General features: G+C 44.1%; 1 non-coding gene across 1 annotated transcript; it reads left to right on the forward strand.

Moving 5' to 3' along the window:
* Window positions 1-705: 705 nt before the first annotated feature.
* TRNAS-CGA (transfer RNA serine (anticodon CGA)) lies at window positions 706-787 on the forward strand. Its single transcript has one exon. It is a non-coding gene; the product is annotated as a tRNA-Ser (tRNA).
* Window positions 788-6,367: the final 5,580 nt, after the last annotated feature.

A 6,367-nucleotide genomic window follows, 5' to 3' on the forward strand; every position in this document is an offset into this window, starting at 1 on the left:
TTTCCTTCTCTAGGAGCTATTCCTGATCCAGGGATCCAACCTATATCTCCTGCATTAGCAGACAGATTCTTTACCACTGAGCCACATGGGTAGCCCATGTATTATGTACATGTACATATATACCCAAATATATAAGGTAAAGAAAATAAGCAATTATGTTAACATTACCAGGAACCAAGATTTTCAACCTGAAAGATTAGTTTTCTCTTATGATTATGAAATAAAAGAAGAGAAATAAAAGCACAGTGATCCCAAATTTGAATTAGAAAATCATAATGTGATAAACTCATGATGCATTTTCCTTAAAAAAATAATAAAATGCATTTCTTAGCTTCTTTCACAAAGAAGCCCTATTATTATTAATAATAGCCTAACTGGATGCACTGAGCAAGCCTTGCTTATACCCAGATGAAAATCTTATTATTTCCCGCCCAAAAGAAAATGGCTCCTTGAAGAACTGGCTAATTCTAGGTCTGGGAGAAGAAATATACAAGATGATCCTGGAGCACTTTGTCACATCAGATTGTGAGAAAGCTACTGGGGCCATGTCTGGTTAAAGATGGGACACTTTTAAGCATGAAGGAGGATAATATCTGCAATTGATTAATATATGTCAACTATGCAAAAAAAAAAAAAAAAAATTCCACCAGTTCATCATGACAACTAAAAACTCACTGGTCACTTTTGGAAGATGCTAGAAACTGAGCTGTGATGGTCGAGTGGTTAAGGCATTGGACTCGAAATCCAATGGGGTTTGCCCGGGCAGGTTCAAATCCTACTCACAGTATTCTCCTTTGGGCTTCCCTTGTGGGTCAGCTGGTAAAGAATCCACCTGCAATGTGGGAGACCTGGGTTCAATCCCTGGGCTGGGAAGATCCTCTGGATGAACGGAAAGGCTTACCCACTCCAGTATTCTGGCCTGGGGTTACCAAGAGTCAGACACGACTGTGCAACTTTCACTTTTCTTTCAGAAACCTTTACTTCTTCTTGAACGCTGGTAAATAAAGACATAGTTTTTATGCCACCAGTCTTGTACAAATGTATCTAAGATCACCAAATGGTTGAGGGACAGTTCTTTATTACAAATTCCAGCTAATAAATGAAGACAAGGTGGAAGAATATCATTCTTTTAACGCCTAATGAAATAAAGGACTGATGCAATAATCAATGGCTGCTAGAAACATATGTGAAAAGCTTACGGGGAATCTTACAATGATGAATCATTCCGACAATACTTGAACCCACTGATCAACCCTAGCATCATAAAAAGAAAGACAATCCAATATTATGTGCTGTCCAATGTAATACAATAGGAAGTAATGACTTGATGTATACTTGCCAAAAGTGATGAACCTAAAACCCATCTATCAGAATCATTTTAACAATGCTAACAGAAATGCAGTCGGCAAATCCCACTTTGGGAAAATTCACAGGACAGAGAATCAGTTATCTTCATCAGATAAATTTCCAGAAGAAAAGGGGTTGGGGTGCAGGTGGGGGAGATAAGAAAAAGGAAACTTAAAGATTGAAAGAGATATGAAGCAAACGCTATGGTGGACTTGTTTGCATCCTGGTTTGAATGAATTAATTGTAATCTAATTTTAAAACATGAGACAAAATTTAACAGACTGTACATTTATATTAAGGAATTGTGCACTTTTAAGGTGTGATAATTGTACTCTTTAAAGTGAGGTTTTGGTATATTGAAGTTTTATTAATAAAATACACCTGGAATTTGCTTAAAAATGACACACTGGGGAGAGGGGGAGGATGAGTGGGAGGCAGTTGATGAAACAAAGTTGGTCATGAGCTGGTCATTGTCCATGGGGGTGATAGTTAACACAAGAGCTCATCATATTAATTTCTCCACTTCATGTGTGTTTTAATTTTTCCATAATAAAAAAGTTGACACAAAAAATTTAAGACATCCTGTAAGTGTGGCCTCCCGTGGTCAATATTTGGGAGTGGATCTAATGCAGAACCCCAAAATCCTTTCAAAGGTGTGAAAAGATTTTAATTTTTAGAAAGACTGGCTTAACCTGGAGTATGAGAGGATGTCGTTTCCCTTTCAAAGGCAAATCGTCTGCCTTTTTTCTTCCTTAATTTCCTCAAAATTAATCTCAGGACCAGGTGCACCCTCCTAACTACCCACCTCCCCACACCACCACCACCACCAGCATCGCGCGCAGCAAAGACCTCTGTACAGTGTTGCCACGTGAGGGATGGAAGTTAAACTCAAAGAAGGACTGCCCCTGTTTCCAAGATGATCCCGTAAAAGGAAGAGGCGAGAGGCTTGGAAACCTAAGCCAAGAGGATGACAAGATGACGGAGAGCAAGACTCAGGATTTGCGCCAGAGTTCCAGATTATTACAGGTTTCTTCCTCTTCGACTCCCTTCAACCGGGTGGAGAGCGGGGTAGTCGGATAGGGCGGGCTTCCCGGGCATTTCAGCCAACCGGTTCCAGTTGGGAAACGGCTGGATTACAAAGGCATGGGGAGCCGCCCGCGGATCTCCGTGTGGCCGCGCGCGCGTCTCCGCAGGGGCAGGGCGCATCCAGGTGTCCGGCCCGGGAGAGGCAACTCCCGCAGCGCAGATTCCAGGAGCGCGCAGTCAGCCCCAGCCCGGCTCCCCCATCCTGTTTCCCGCGTCGCCCTCAAGGCACCGTCGATTACAGAAGCATCTGCCTGTTAGGCGACGACATGGGACAAGGTGACCAGGACCCACATCCCCGCCCCTGCCCTCCCCTCACCCCCTGCATTCCTGCAGAAATCTTCCCGGGGCAAAGTTCACAGTCACCATATCCGGTATTCAGAGTCCGAGTGGTTGACGTCACTCTCTTTATCTCAAAGTTGCCTTTTCTGGTATGCAGATTTAGCTTCCTTACAAGAATGGGAGAGCTTCCCCAAGGGCTGAATGCAGATTTCATACTTTCTCCCTCTCCCGACGCTTCGCACAGATCCTGGAATGAGGTGGTTGATAGCATTCACTAAGTGGAAACCGTCTCCTAATGCTTCTTTCTCCGGAAGGACTGGTATCTTGGCAACCCCACTCAACTGTTGTGGAGCAGCTTCACCTCACCTCCTCCAGGACACCTTCCCTAGTCGGGGTTCCTGGCTCTTCCTGTAGGAAGGTCCACACTCCTAAGCCATCACACTCACTTCGGTAGACTGTGAAGTCCTTGAGGGCAGAAGCTGCCTCTTACTCATCTTGGCTTCCCTCTCCCACCCTTCTTGCACAGTTCTTAGTGAATAAAGGGACATATTGTGACATGGTTTAAATCTGGGAAGGTCTTCCCCCCTGGTCCCTAACCTTAAACTGTGACCTGTCCCTCTTCTGTCCTGTCTGGAGAGAAGCACTTTTGAATCTTTCAGAAGCTGACAAACTTGAATTGGGTCCTGGCCACTCACATGGTGCTATGTTTGGAAAGTGAAGCAGTCACTGAGGCCAAGGCCTAGCTTTCCGTTCTCTAGTTCAAGGTGTTTTCAGCTCCTCCACACCCTGATAACAGTACTAATACCTTCTTTACAGAGTTTAACAGTTTATCAAATGGTTTCATACACCGTATTCCATTTGTTCCTCACAGCCTCTTGAATTAGGTATTGGCCTTGATGCTCAAACTCAGGCTTTTAACAGAAAGCAAACACAAAGCCATATTGAAAAGGCAAAATATGGTTAAAATATGTGATAGTATGGCATAATAAATAATAATCTTTCCATGGTAGTGCCTTCTACCTCGACATCCTCAACTCCTGTATTAATTTCCTAAGTCTGCTCTAACAAATTGCCTCAAACTGGGTGGATTAAAACAAGAGAAACTATTCTCTCACTGTTCTGGACGCTGAATGTCTGGAATCAAGGTGTCAACAGGACCATACTTTCTCAGAAGTATCAAGGAAGAGCCTTCCTTGCCCTTCAAATTCCTGTGTTTACTGGTAATCTTTGTCCTTTGTCCTTCCTTGGCTTGGAGATGCATCAGTCAAGTCTCCCTGCCTCTAGACTTCACCCTGCTCAATCCATCCTCCAGGACAGAGGCCAACATAACCCCCTCTCCAAAGTTTATTACAAACATTTTCAAACAGAAGAGTTAGAATATTTTATAGGGACCACTCAAATATCGACCACTTAGATTCTATCATTACTTGCTTTATCAAGTGCTTTTTCCATCTATCCTCCCCTTTATCCATCCATCAGTACATCTTATAATTTTATGCTTTTTTAAGTAAGTTGCTTAGGAGCTGCAGGTTTGATCCCTGGTTGAGGAACTAAGATCCCACATGCCACTCAGTCAGAAAAAAGAAACAAACAAAAACCCCACAAAACCAGACAAAATCAAGTAAGTTGCAGACTTTCAAATGATGTTTAAAAACATAATCTCATCATGTTAGGACTTGCGGAACATTCAATGGACATTCCATGATGCCTTCTTTGGGGCAAGCGTAAAGCCCAAACCCGTTTGTAAGTGCCTCCAGCCTAATCCCTACCCGACACTGCTTCTTACTTTCCATTCTAGTGAGATCAGTTGCAAGTAAAATTCCCCACTCATCATGCTATTTGTCACCTCCCTGACCTGCTCATCTTGTCCCTTCTCATGAGACGGTCCTCGACCTCCAGGGCCTCAAGAATCCCCTTCCCCAGAAAGCCTTTCTTGGTACCTGCCTCACCACAGGAGGGTCGATGCACCTCTTCTCCCCCAGGGCATTCTTCCCTCAATCACTGCACTTAGCTCTATAGATCATAGTGATCTGTTTAGGTGTCTTTCCCACCTTATGTGTGCTCAGTTGCTCAATTGAGTCCTACTCTTTTCAACCCCATGGACTGTAGCCCGCCAGGCTCCTCTGTCCATGAGATTATCCTGGCAAGAATAATGGAGTGGGTTGCCATTTCCTTTTCCAGGGGATCTTCTGGACCCAGAGATAGAACCTGCGTCTCCTGTGGCTCCCACATTGGCAGGCGGATTCTACCACTGAGCCAGCTGGGAAGTCTGTCTTTCTCACCTCTCAAGCCCCCAGATGAAAGCTTCCTAAAAATCATGGATCTTGCTTTATTTGTCTATTGTCCTTCACACCGAGATCCCTGTGTGGCCTATGTGGGTGCCCAGTAAATATCTGTCGAGTGAATGCATGTCTTGTTTTGTCTCTTCTGACATCACTTCCTGCCTTTGTATCATCTTCTCCCACAGAGCCTGACTCCAGATCCCTAAGGTAGAGCTCAGAGGCTAAGAATGAAGAAAAGAAACACTGAAATGTTATCAATGTCCTCCAACCATCGACCCCCAGAAACACACCTGTAGTTGAACACCTTGGGCTTATGACTCTTTGCATCAAAAGAGTAGGGAACTGTGGGACATCTCAGAAAGAGAGTGTTAGAACAAAAACCTATGACAGTATGTGGGCTTTGGTTTGGCGATTTGGGGGCAGGCCTAAGAAAATAGGGGCTTCCCAGGTGGCTCAGTGGAATCAGCCTGCCAGTGCAGAAGACCTGAGTTCAATCCCTGGGTCGGGAAGATTCCATGGAGGAGGAAATGACAACCCACTCCAGTATTCCTGCGTGGGAAATCCCATGGACAGAGGAGCCTGGCGGATTATAGTCCATGAGGTTGCAAAGAGTCAGACATGACTGAGCACACATGGATGCACTCATTAAGGAAGCAGGGATTTTTCACTAGATAGTATGCTGTCAGAAAACAGGATAAATTTTGTAACTATCTCAATCAGTTCTTTCTACAGAGACTTCCTTGGTGGTCCAGTGGTTAAGAATCTGCCTTCCGGCTCAGCCCTGACCCTGTGGGCGTGCGTGGAAAGGGGGCCGGAGAAAGGGGTGGCGCTAAAAAAAAAAAGAATCTGCCTTCCAATTCAGGGGATGTGGGTTCACATACTGCAACTAACACCCCATACAGCCATAAATAAATAAATATTTTAAAAAATCCTCTCTACCGAGAGAGGAGAATGGTTCTATGAAGACCTACAAGACCTCTTAGAACTAACATCCCAAAAAGATGTCCTTTTCATTATAGGGGACTGGAATGCAAAAGTAGGAAGTCAAGAAACACCTGGAGTAATAGGCAAATTTGGCCTTGGAATACAGAATGAAGCAGGGCAAAGACTAATAGAGTTTTGCCAAGAAAATGCACTGGTCATAGCAAACACCCTCTTCCAACAACACAAGAGAAGACTCTACACATGGATATCACCAGATGGCCAACACCTAAATCAGATTGATTATATTCTTTGCAGCCAAAGATGGAGAAGCTCTATACAGTCAGCAAAAACAAGACCAGGAGCTGACTGTGGCTCCTGGTCTTATGAACTCCTTATTGCCAAATTCAGACTTAAATTGAAGAAAGTAGGGAAAACCACTAGACCATTCA

Source organism: Bos javanicus, chromosome 23 (genome assembly GCF_032452875.1).
Source record: "Bos javanicus breed banteng chromosome 23, ARS-OSU_banteng_1.0, whole genome shotgun sequence".
Lineage (NCBI taxonomy): Eukaryota > Metazoa > Chordata > Mammalia > Artiodactyla > Bovidae > Bos > Bos javanicus.